Source organism: Neovison vison, chromosome 5, assembly GCF_020171115.1.
Source record: "Neovison vison isolate M4711 chromosome 5, ASM_NN_V1, whole genome shotgun sequence".
In the NCBI taxonomy this organism is placed as follows: Eukaryota; Metazoa; Chordata; class Mammalia; order Carnivora; family Mustelidae; genus Neogale; species Neogale vison.
This window is the reverse complement of record NC_058095.1, coordinates 106,673,447-106,687,167: the sequence shown is the minus strand read 5'-3', so window position 1 is coordinate 106,687,167 and position 13,721 is coordinate 106,673,447.

Here is a 13,721-nt window from a genome sequence, read left to right as displayed (position 1 = left end):
TGTCTAGGGGAAGTTGGAACAATGATGAATTTAAACACAAATCTATGACCATTCACCAGAACCAATATTTTATAAGCCATGTTTGTTCATAGGACCAGTATCTCATAGCTGTGTTTGTTTGCAGAAAGCAATTAAAAAGAAGAGCACATTTGATTGGATCCTGTGATCATCATCAAACCCACTTCTCCTTGGTTTTCAAAATCCCCCGTAAGAAGTAGTATCACCTGGCAATAATTTTTGAAAAGTCAAGAGGCAAATTCTGGTGACATTCTTCAGCTCTAAATCAAACCTCACCCAAGATTGAAACACTCCATGAATTTCTCTCTCTCTTTTTAATTATATGAATGAATTAATTTCCCTCTTAAAAATCTGTTTGAGCTTCAATAGAAGGACCCATAACCAATGTATCCTCTTCTTCAATCACTACTATCCCCATTTAGCCAAAGGGATTTTCTCAGAGGTGTACCTATGACCTGAGCCAGTCTATTCAGAGTGGATCTCAATACTTCTGTAGTATGATGAAAAAAGAAGCTCTACTGGACTTGAAATTGGGGAGACATGAACTGGGAGATGCTATCCCCAAGGTTGCCAGAATCTACCATACAGAGTCCAGGGAACCTACTCAGCCAGGGGAAGGTAGGGCCAAGAGATGCAGAGAAACTGAAACCCATGACAGCATTTCAGTCCTGAATCCTTCTCAGTACCTTAAATCAATAAATTACACTTTTTGGTTGTTTTATCATTAGTGATTGAAAGTGCTAAGCCACCCCTTTAATATTTCTCAATTCATTTTCTCCTCACATCTGACCTTGCCTTAATTCTCGTTGACATCCCTTCTTTATGGGAAGCCCCAGTTATACATTGTTGTCTTACAAAAACCCTAAAATGGAGTAGCTTAAAACAGCAATGACTTACTAGTTCTCCTGATCCTGTGTGTTGCCCATGCGCCAGCGCTGGGATTTATTAGTCGGCTTTCCCACGGTAACAAATGACTCCCTGAGTTGGCCCGTAACAACCAAGGTTCCTCACTCTGCTATTGCATGTTCCCCACTACATCAGATAAAGCTCTGCTTCTGCTCTCCATGTGCTTTCACATTCTGAGACCAAGCCTGCAGAAATAGCTCCTATCGGAGACATCATCCCTATGGCAGAATGGAAGAAAGCAAGACAGTGGGTGGAAAAACACACAATGGCCCATCCTGTCACACCTTACTGATCAAAGCAAGGCCCTGGCTTTGAGGGGTCCCCATTAGCTGTCAGGGTAAATTAGGTTGACACTCCAGGTTCTTTATGAGAGGTTAAGTAAGATAAGATAAGGAGATACATGTACACACATAAACACAGAAAGGAGATTTTGTATGTATAGGTGTATACACACATAGAGTATGTATACCACTTTTGAGATACACACACACATATGTTTGAAACTCTGGACTTCCACATGGAAGGTTGAATGTCAGTCTCCATCTGAGATCTGGGACCAGTCCTTTTCCAATCATGGAAAATTGGGGGAATGCCCACCCAAACAAGTCAAGCTTCTCTTGAGCCTGCTAGGATTGTAGGTCTTCATTCTAGTAACTGGGATCTAGCTTTTTGTTGTTTTTTTTTTCTCTTCTCTTAATTGTAGTAAGAAACACATAACATGCAATTTACCATCTTAGCCATTTTTAAGTCTACAGGACAGTTGTGTTACACATGCACTCTTGTACAACAGATCTCCTGAACTTTTTTGTCTTGACTGAAACTCTACACCCCTGGAACAAGAACTCCTCATTTTTCCCGTCCCTGCAGCCCTAGGATCCAGTCTTTTGCTCCAACTGCAGGATCACGGAAGCTCTGCTGGACTTTCCTGGCACCAACAGCCCACCTGCCAGGGATGCTTGGTTCCATGCTGTCTTCATACAACCCTCATCCCAGAGCTTCTTCTCAAAGTCTACTACTGGGTCTGCCCCCAAGTACAGCCCTACCCATAAGCCTCTAATTTCCACCTCCGTGCTGGCTACCAGTTAGGAGCAAGGTAATAATACTGGTAACATAAAATAATAATAGTATTTTTCCTTTATGGCATATGTCCTATGTCATTCGAGATGCCTGACAGATATGCTCTCTAATCCCTACATAACCTAGAAGTACTGCTATTCCCAGGTGTATCTCTGTTTTCATCAGGCACCATTCTTGATGTAGATCTCAACCTTTGTTCAAATCCTCCAGAACAACCCACCAGCACCAGAAGTATTTGTAAGAAGCTGTGGAATTTACTGAAGCCTTCCCAGAGTGGAGCAGAGGTTTACACTGCATATCCAATAAAAGTTAAAAATCCTCAACAGAAGTGACTTTTCTCTAATGTCCTCTTTTGCTGCGCTATCATCAAGCCTCCTCTTCCTCCCACCTCCAGGGTTTAGCCTCTTCAATTTTATGCTGAGTATACAATAAAGAAACAGGTAACAGAATATGTAACTAAATAGAACTTAAACAATAAAGTTTATTATCTCTGGAGGTATCGTTTTCAGGCTTGGTTAATTCAGAAGCACAACGATGTCATCACACACCCAACTCAGGTACTTTCTGTCTTTCCCTCTTTGCCATCCACAGCCTGTAGGTTTTCATCCTGAGAGTTGTCCCTCATGGTTAAGGATGGTTGCCATAGCTCTAGGAATTATATCTGCAGGTAATTACATCCAAAGATCAGAAGAGGAGAATTTCTCCTCACTCCCTGCCCACCCAACTCCCCCCATCACTCACACACACACACACCACAAAGGAAAATGATTCCCAGAAATATTTCAGAGCATTTACCTTTAAATTCATACTTGTGCCTTAATAATACAAGCTAACATTGGCATCTTTCTTCTCTAGACTTGGAAAGTAGGTTGTGGCAGCAAGGGTGAAGGGTGGGGAGAGAAGGGTTGTTGACAAAGAGCCATCAATGTCAGCCATACAGAGCACCTCGGTATCTTTGTGCTCTAATGCACACAGACTAGCTCACAGCCATCTAATACTGCTTAGAGAGGCTTCTTAGAGCCTGACCTCTGCCCCTATCCCTAGTGGGATTATCAAAGCACAGGTTATGGAAACTCTTCCCTCAGAAGACATCTCGGAATCCCTTTACCACCATCTCTATACACACAGCAATTCTGCAGATAGGGCTATTACCTCATTTTACAGATTTGGAAACTGAGCAGAGAATTTAAGTGACTCACCCAAAGTCAAATAGCTATCAAACTGTAGATCAGAGTTTGAACCTAGGGCTGTCTGTCTCCAGTGCCCTGGCTGCCAATGAAAGCAGAACCAAAGGGGCTGCAACAAAACCAAAGGGGCTGCAACTAAGGATAGTAAGGTTCTGGGCCCGGCGGTGACTGAAAACCATCACAAGTTTCTAAGGAGGAATGTATTTTCGGTTCTCAGCTGTCTCTAAAAGATAAGACAGAGCAGTGCTATTCGCCCTTGGCTGAGTACATGGAGGTATTTGAAAGCATCTGAATGAACACAAGCCTTGTTTCTGAGTTCCCGGCACCCAATCCTTTAAGTGGGGCCTGGGGAGATCTTCATTCAACAGGAAGCATTTATTCAGGACCTGGCCCCTGCCCTGAGAAAGGAGGTAAACACATATTTTTGGCTCTGTGTGGTAAGTGCTATTATGGAAGTGTGCACGAAGGCTGTGGGGAAGCTGGTGGGGAAGAGGGGCGGGGAGGATGAATGTTAGAAAGCCCAAGATCATCATCCCCCTGACTGAGGTCATCCTGTGTTTCAGGACAGTGCAGTCACTTGTGTTCAAAATAAAGACCCTGAGTCATAAGGAAAGACCTAAATTGGACTAGGTATATACACCATTACACAAAGTGGGGCTGAGAAATGTTTTGGAAAGATTTCCTTTCAAAATGGTTTATCAGAAAACATTTTAGAATCCTGAATGTCAATTTCAGGGCTATGTTTGTTTCGAAGCTTGGTTTATGGAGCATTTCACGTGGCTTATGTACATTACTTCATGAATGTAGTCAGTAATTTGCATACATTACCTTGTTTAAAGCTTACAGTAATCCTGTAAGGGACATAGTCCTATTTTCCCACTTGAAAATTCAAAACTAATTGTTTACACTTCCCACACTCTTTCAGGTGCAGAACCTAAGGATGAGAGGGGTTAAGAAACTTTCCAAGGGCTCTCAATTCCTAATTGCCAGAGCTTGATTCAGACCCTCCCTGCCACAAGGCCAAGATGCTTTCCAGAGATTTCACTCCCAGAACGCATCTCATAGGAGAGGTAGTTACAGGTTAGTATACTGGATCCAAGTACAGAGTAGGTGTCCTGTAAAAAATCAGCTAATGTAGTGATAAAGGCTGAATGATCCATCAGTAGGAAGGAGAGGAGAATCATTTTTTCTTAAAGGGATATTATACAGTGCTCTAGTCTCACATATATTTCTGTAACAATGCATTTATTAAGGAATTCAGCTTTAAGGAGAACAGTTTTGCCACTTTGATCATCTGCTCAGAATATATTTTTTACAACCTGGGCAAATTTACAAATGCACTCCAAAACATTGAATCTAGAGCTTTCCCACTCAAAGAATTGTCCATCCCCTTATTGCTTTTCAGAAATGCAGATTCTTGGGCCAGTCTGCCAACCCCTGCCCATCCACAAGGATCCTCCGGGTGGTTTGGTGCACTTAAAATTTGAGGAGGGTACTGCTCCCGACAGAAACCTTTCCCTGACATTCTTCCACCCATCTTGGATAGTGTTCTATGAGTCTATGAAAATCAAATGTAAGTAGATCTAGGGCTCTAGAAGACAAATTTTATATCAAGGCAGCATTTGCTATCTTCTAACTGAATTTGTTTTTACTTTAACTTAATCTAAGAGCTTCTTTTGAATAGGTTTTTGGAGAGCTTTCTGGTTGTGCAATAGGAGAGAGAAAATAATGGGGAAAAGAAAATCACTGGGAAGGGAAATGAGGGTGCCTGCTGTGGTTTCCCAATGACATGGACTGATCATGCCAAGCCCTTGATGTCTTACTAAGTTTCTACATAGGTCAGGTGCAAAGCCTATTACCTAGGTGCCCGCTAGGTGGTCTGGATTATGAACAACGGCCCCTCCCATCTAGAACCCTTTGCTATTTTGCAAATGTTTCAATGGCTCTGCTGAAAGCAGTGAAACAACAGCTGGTGAATAATCTCATTTTATATTAATAGAGCAGTGTTGCCCCATCCTGGTCCCTCAGTACTTTATAAACAGAACATCCTTTCTTTCCCAGGGCAAGGAAGGGAAGTCTCAACCTGTGTGCATTAGAGCACAAGTAGGGGCAGAAAGGGCCCTTTCCTCACCGACAGAACTCATTGCATCCTTTTCAGATGAAAATTAAGTTAGAGCAAGGAGGGTGGGAGAAAACACCTTCATTAAATCACCAGGCTTTACCTTTGCTAAGAAATAGCCACAAAGAAGTCTCTTGCCCATGTTGCTACAAAAGTTGGATATTCGTCCTTTCTGATGGAGGCATAATACTCCATAGTGTATATGGACCACATCTTCCTTATCCATTCATCCGTTGAAGGGCATCTTGGTTCTTTCCATAGTTTGGCGACTGTGGCCATTGCTGCTATAAACATTGGGGTACAGATGGCCCTTCTTTTCACGACATCTGTATCTTTGGGGTAAATACCCAGGAGTGCAATTGCAGGGTCGTAGGGAAGCTCTATTTTTAATTTCTTGAGGAATCTCCACACTGTTCTCCAAAGAGGCTGCACCAACTTGCATTCCCACCAACAGTGTAAGAGGGTTCCCCTTTCTCCACATCCTTTCCAACACATGTTGTTTCCTGTTTTGTTAATTTTGGCCATTCTAACTGGTATAAGGTGATATCTCAATGTGGTTTTAATTTGAATCTCCCTGAGGGCTAATGATGATGAGCATTTTTTCATGTGTCTGATAGCCATTTGTATTTCTTGATTGGAGAAGTGTCTGTTCATATCTTCTGCCCATTTTTTGTAGCAACATGGACGGGACTGGAAGAGATTATGCTGAGTGAAATCAGTCAAGCAGAGAGAGTCAATTATCATATGGTTTCACTCATTTGTGGAGCATAACCAATAGCATGGAGGACAAGGGGCGTTAGAGAGGAGTAGGGAATTTGGGTAAATTGGAAGGGGAGGTGAACCATGAGAGACTATGGACTCTGAAAAACAGTCTGAGGGGTTTGAAGTGGCGGGGGGGTGGGAGGTTGGGGTACCAGGTGGTGGGTATTATAGAGGGCACAGCTTGCATGGAGCACTGGGTGTGGTGAAAAAAATAATGAATACTGTTTTTCTGAAAATAAATAAATTGGGAAAAAAAATATACACATAAATCCATGAAAACTTTATGCTATTTTTAAGCATAATAACTACTGTGTACTTATTAACATGTCAGTTTATTTTAAAGATACATTCCATTCACTAACTATGGATCTTCATATTTTTAATGATCACACTCATCTATTGTATAAGTTACATTTAAATATAAGCATTTAAGTGCATGGAAAAAAAAAAAAAAAAGAAGTCTCTTGCCCCAATGCTGCCCCGGTTTTCTTTATGTGACGCTCTATCTATGGAAGCAAGGTAGAGATGGGAAGTTAGGTGACAACCCTAAAAGCTAAATCTGGGCTATTTTTAATACTGGGGGTAGCTGGTGGCTTAATATTAGCAGAGTCAAATAAAACAGAATGTGACAACACTACCGGTTAATCAGCGCTCCTGCCTGTGCCAGTAGCCTTTTCTACACTGTAGAGAATTGCAAAGATTATAAAATATAATCTGTGATTTCAAGGACTTCATTTGGCTGGAGGATTTATTCAAGAGAAATGACTAAAGGCAGGGTTGTAAGATATAAACAGTAAAGATACATTCCTTAGCCGGTTATATACTATCATTGACGCATACGGGGTTGGGGGGTAAGCGAAAATGCTTTGAGATGAAGCAGCATTTCTGAGGATTTTGTGAAAACTTTCTTTTTCTCCACGAGAAAACTAATGCTTTCTTTAACATTATTTAACATTTACTAAAACCGAATTGGGAATTCATGCCCCAATTCTTTCAGTGTAGAATAGATGGAAGTTGCTAGAAGGGAGTTGTTAGGCAGATTTTCTACATGTCACCAAAATAAGTAAGCTATTCTAGGGCCAGGCACAGAAACTGGATGAGCACAGGACCTGACTAGAGAGAAGGAAGGAGGATGGTGGAAATTTTTAGGTGTAGTTCCTCATCTCTACCTTTTGTGTGGGTCGGGATTCCCGTGATGGTTAATTCTATTCATCAACCTGACTGGGCCATGTTGCCCAGATATATTCTCAAACATTATTCTGGATGTTTCTGTAAGGGGGTTTTTGACTGAGATTAACATTTAAGCAAGTGGACTTTGAGGAAAACAGATTGCCCTCCATAATGTGGGTGACACTCATCCAATCAGCTGAAGGCCTGAATCAAGCAGAAGACTGACCTCCCCCAAGCAAGACGGAATTTTCCAGCCCAGCAGCCTTTGGACTTGAACTGCAGCACTGGCTCTTCTTAGGTCTCCAGACAGTCAGCTCTCCCTGAAGATTTTGGGGCTCTGTAAGCCATTTCCTTAAAATGGGCATGTGTGTGTGCGTGTGCATGTGTGTGTGTCTCTGTGTGTACTGTATTGGTTCTGTTTCTCTGGAGAACATTAAGTAATGTGACCCTTTTGTAAGTTTTTAGAAGGAATATTTATTGAATGCCTTCTGTGTGCCGAACTGTGGACCCTCTTCCCAGAAAATTGTGCACAAACACAAATTTTACATAGAGTTTTCACGGAATTACCAATCTCTTGAAGGACATCATGGACTTCCTCCCTCAAATTAAAAACGCCTGAGCCTCTGGCTAGTAAGAGGAATATAACTGTATACTTCCCTCTCCAAATCTTCCTGTCCCAAAAGAACAATTACCACCTGGCAGGTGGAGAAAGGAGGTAGCTGCAGAGTTATACAAGCGCCAGAAGGGTGTCCCGCCAGAAATCTCCCTCTCGTCTACGGCCATACCACCCTGAACGCGCCCGATCTCGTAAGCTAAGCAGGGTGGGCCTGGTTAGTACTTGGATGGGAGAAATCTCCCTCTCCCTCACCTCTCTGAGGGACCATGGACTTCTACTGTCAGCATTCACATTCTGCAGTGGAGGCTGGTTAATGTAATTGGACAAAGGCATTGCTACCTCACATGGTGTAGCTGACACTAGCTGGTTATTCTTAAACATCAGGATGGCCTTCCTTGGTCCTTTGCTCCTTGACTTGTTCTTGCTGATGGAATGTGGGTCAAGGTGATCTGGGCCAGCTTGGGTTAGAAGCCATGGAGATGCCTTTTCACAGTTTGTTCCCTTGCAGTACACCCAGGGAAGGAGTTGATGACAGAGGATGGAGTCTGAAAGAGGATGGAGTCTGAAAGAGCAGATCCCTTTCTCCCCCACCCTCATACTGGACTATGATGGAAGCAAGAAACAAACTTTCCTATGGTTAAACTATGAGATCTGGCAGTTGAAAGCTTATCTTGACTAATACATATGGGACTATTATCATTGGGAGAAAGATACTAGTAGAAATACTAGAAAAATACCCATTTAAAAAACTGATATGATATACACCATTATTATCCATTGATCTTAGCAGAGACTGAAAGCAGGGTACTGAGGAAATAGCCCTGGTTAAGACTAAGGAGTCCAAAGTAAGAGATGGCATTAGGTGACTAGGCTCCTGCTAAGGGCTTCCATGCTGCATAAGTCCAGGGCCATTATTCATACAGGCTCCCTATATCCCTGGAGTTGTGCAGTGCACAGCCTCCTCAGCTGGACAAAGTAGCCCTGCTCCAGGGAATGGGAGAGCAGTAGGAAAGAGGCAGGAAGACCTGAGAGAGACAGTAGGACGGTGGTACAGAAGCATTGTATGTCTCTCTTGTGACACCCAAGCACTGGCCCTGGTCATTGCTGAGGTACCCGAAAAATCTACCCACACCTCAACTAATCACATTGAAGCTAAGCCCTTTTATTCATGAAAAGAAGCCTATCTTCCCTAGTTCTTTATGGTCTCCTGTAAGTTATTGGTTAATAAAGGAGAAACTGTGCAAAGGATGACTTATATATTGGTCCTGTAGTTAGAAAATAGGGATTGTTGGGGCGCCTGGGTGGCTCAGTGAGTTAAAGCCTCTGCCTTCAGCTCAGGTTATGATCCCAGGGTCCTGGGATCAAGCCCCTCATTGGGCTCTCTGCTCAGCAGGGAGCCTGCTTCCGCCTCTCTCTCTCTGCCTGCCTCTCAGACTACTTGTGATCTCTGTCTGTCAAATAAATAAATAAAATCTTAAAAAAAAAAAGAAAGAAAATAGGGATTGTTATTTCCAATTGTCATAGAAAATCTTTCTTAATAACTCCTATGCACGTGAGCATCTCCCCAACATACTCTTTTTTAAAAACTTTATATTTTGAAATATTTCAAACATACACAAAACAGAGAAAATAGTGTTATAGACCATCACCAAGCTTCAACAATTAACAATTTATGGAAACTCCATTCTACCCATTCTCCCTGCCTTTACCCCACTGGGTTATATTGAGATAAGTCCCAGACGTCATATAATTTCATCCATACATTTTAGTATTATCATTTTAGTATTGTGTCTCTAAAAGATAGGGACTTTAAAGAAAAACAAATGCACAAACATAATGTTGTTATCATACCTTTAAGATTTTTAAAATATTATTAAATATTTAATCAGTATCAAAATTTCCCCAATTTCTTCATAAATTTTTACAGGTGTTTTTTTTTTTGTTTTTGTTTTTGTTTTTTTTTAGTATCCAAGTTAGTATCCAATCATGACCCTACATTGCAGTTGGTTACTGTATCTTCTAGGTCTCTTAATTTAAGGGCTCCCCTGCCTTCTTTTCTTTTTCCTTATAATGTATTTTTGGAGAAACTGTGTCATTTGTCCCATAGAGTTTCCCACATTCTGCATTTTGCTGATTTTTAAAATGTGTCATCCAACATATTTCCCTAAGCCCGGTTTTCCTGAAAAGTGTCAGATCTTGAGTAATTCAGGTTCAGGAGGCGCTGGGCTGGCTCAGTTGGTAGAGCATGCGACTTGATCTCAGGATTGTACGTTCGAGCTCCATGTTGTGTGTAGAGATTACTTAAAAATCTGTAGTGGTGCCTGGGGGGCTCAGTCGGCTAAGTGTCCCACTCTTGGTTTCAGCTCAGGTGGTGATCTCAGGGTTGTGAGATCAAGCCCCACATTGGGTTCAGGGCTCATCAGGGAGTCTGCTTCAGTTTCTCTCTTGCCCTCTGCCCCTCACACCCCCCCCTCAAATAAATAAATAACTCTCACCAAAAAAATCTTTTTAAAAAATTCAGTTTCCATTTTTTGACAAGGATACTTTGGAGATGGTTCTGTGGACTTCCTACTGCATCACATTAAGAACACATGATATCTGACTGTCTCCTCTTTTGTGATGTTCAGATTGATTAATGGATTGAGACAAGGATAGCTTGATCCATTCATTTAAAGTTTCCCTACAAGCTAAAATTTTAAAAAAATTTAAAAGAAAAAAATATAAAATTAAAAAAATAAAAATAATTTAAAAATAAAAAATAATACAATTTTTATAAAAGATCCTCATAAGCTTCCCCCCCCATAGTTTTTTTTTTTCTTTTTTTAAGTAGGCTATGCCCAATGTGGGACTCAAACTCCTGACCCTGAGATCCAGAGCCACGTGCTCTACCAACTGAGGTAGCCAGATGCCCCTCCCCTGATAGTTTTTAATAGCCATTGAGGTATCACAGATATATCATTTCATTAAGGGTTACAAAATTATGATACCCTAGTTCTACCATTTCTCCATCTATTAGCTGGGACGCTTTTATTTTATTTTTTTTCCAATTTATTTATTTTCAGAAAAACAGTATTCATTATTTTTTCACCACACCCAGTGCTCCATGCAAGCCGTGCCCTCTATAATACCCACCACCTGGTACCCCAACCTCCCACCCCCCCGCCACTTCAAACCCCTCAGATTGTTTTTCAGAGAGCTGGGACGCTTTTAAAAGAAGAACTTTTTTTCCTCAACAACAATTTAGCTATCCTGAGATACAGTTCATATAGAAAAGACAAGACAAATGCTCAATTCTTTCCCTTTTTAAACCAGTTTTCAGAGTAATGAGTTGGTTCCCTAGCAACCTATAAAGGTGACCTATGAGGGTTTTTTTTTTCTTGGTATAATTATAAACTCATGGATTTTAACATATTTGATGCACTTCAATCCACGGCAGAGTCAGATTATTCCTGTCCTTGAACTTGGGGAGTCTCTTTATACTGGCTCCTAAGCTAATCTTTTGGACACAACTCATAGTCTTTGAAAGCTTCTTTGCTTTCTAGTATGACAGAATGTCCATTTCTTGCCCCAGCTCTGGGATCAGTGATTATCCAAAGCCCCACTTGAATTTAGAAAGCAGAATCTGGGTGCTGGGAGTATTTATTGTTCCAGGGATTGCTACAGTGTGTAAGCCTTCTCAGTGGCCAGAGCCATGCTGTCTCCCTTTCTGATCTCCTCTCCTCCTAGGGCCCTCTGTTCATTCCATTCCAGGCACACCCTCCTCCTCGCTTACTGTGCCTCTAACAGGAGCAGAGCAGGCAACCCCGGGAGGGCCGGAGTGAGGAGGGCATATCCTTGCCTTTGCAGTTCCCCATGTCCAGCATGCACCGCCCCAGACACCGCTGGTTCACTCCTCGTGTCTTTGTTCGAATGTGCTTGCTCATAGCAACCATCCCTGGACATCCTAACAGCCTTCTCTCCCAAATATTCTCTATCCTTCTTCCCTGCCTTAGATTTCTCAGCCTCTAATATTATGTAACTTACTTGTTGATATTTTGCTTGCCATCTGTTTACCCACTGGAATGTAAATTCCAAGAGAGGGGAGGCTTTTGCCTATTTCGTTTGGAGCTGTATCCCAGACACCTAGGGTCTGGTACAGACTTAACTCCTCAGCAAATAGCTGTTGAAGAAATTAATTGAGAGGGAGTAGGCTATCGGAACTGACCTAAACCCACCTGGTCTTTCAATGACTGGACTCTCTTTGCAAAGATCTGTACCTTCCAAAACGAGAAGCTTGTGGGGAATGTAAGCACCTCCCCATTACTTCACTATCAAGTCTGGGACAGGACTAAATTCTGTTGCACATCCCGTTGCTAGACTTATAGGTCATTGTAATGACTGGTTTGGGGGCTGATCCAGAGATGGGCAGTGTGAAGGATGGGAGAGAAGGATGACTCTCCAGGGTCACATTGTTTTATGTTATTATTGTTGTTGTTATTGCTGAAGCCAAAACTTCTAGAAAGGAGTTGCCATTTACTGAAATGGGGAAGAAAATAAGAGCAAGAGGTTTTGAGGGGCCAATCATGTTCGTTTTGAGAAGTTGGTGAGATATCAGAGCTGTCAAATGGGCAAGCAGAAGGGTTTTGAGTTCAGAGGAGAGATTCTGCCTGGGTAGATAAATGTGGGAGTCACCTGTGTCGAGATGGTATTTAAAGCAGTGAGACAACAGAATGAGAAAAGACAGAAGGAGATGAGGTGTGATTCTTAGGTCTCTTAGACACCTAAAGGTCAGGGAGAAGAAGAGGAGCCAGCAAAGGAGGCTGAGAAAGAACAGCATGAAAGCAACAGGAGACCCCAGGAGGGGCTGGGGTCCTGAAAGTATTCCAAGGAGGACGGACTGAGCAACGTCCTTAGATGCGGCCAATGAGGCAAAGAACACGACCACCAAATTAAAGACAGTAACTAACCATCTGTAGGATATAGATCAAAACGAATACACATATACATCTCATTCCCTAGGCTGCTTTATCTTAAAGTAAATCACAGAGAGTATGCTAAGATTTTTCCTGTGGATTTTACTGGATGGGATGGTGGGAGGGGCAATAGCATGGCCCCCTCTGACTTGGCCCAGAATGAGGACCATGCTGCCTAGTCTCTCCTTTCTTTTTTTTTTTTTTTTTTTAAAGATTTTATTTATTTATTTGACAGAGAGAGATCACAAGTAGGCAGAGAGGCAGGCAGAGAGAGAGGAGGAAGCAGGCTCCCCGCTGAGCAGAGAGCCCGATGTGGGACTCGATCCCAGGACCCTGAGATCATGACCTGAGCCGAAGGCAGCGGCTTAACCCACTGAGCCACCCAGTCTCCTTTCTTTAAGGTAACATTCAGGTCACTTCAGGCATTAGAAAACCAGAGCATTTCCTTCGGTAGGAGTTAGAGAAATGCCTTTCAGCCCTGGGAACCCCTGAAGGCAAAGGGGAGGTCAGGCAGCTTTAGAGCAGCAGGTGAAGCAAAAGCTGCCTTAGGGTAGGGGTGTGGCCCTACCTGTCCCTGTGGCTTGCTACACTCTCTGGAATCCGTCTGCACTTAATATCTCTCCTTTCCACTTTCCCATCCCCCCTCACTTCCACGCCCACTGCGTTCCTACCTGGAGTCCTCCTCCTCACATCTTCATTTGATCCCACTTTTCCCTAACCCTTGACTGCCTCTGCTTCTGCCTCGTCACAAGGGAAGAAAAGGTCAAGGGCTTAGAGGAAACTCATGATCACTGAAAACAATTATTCCCTTGATACAGGTAAAAATTGAGAAAAATCTCTCCATTAGTGGAACACATTTAATTCCCCACCTGGATAACTTGCTCCCCGTTTCCTGGGCTGAAGTGTCTATACGC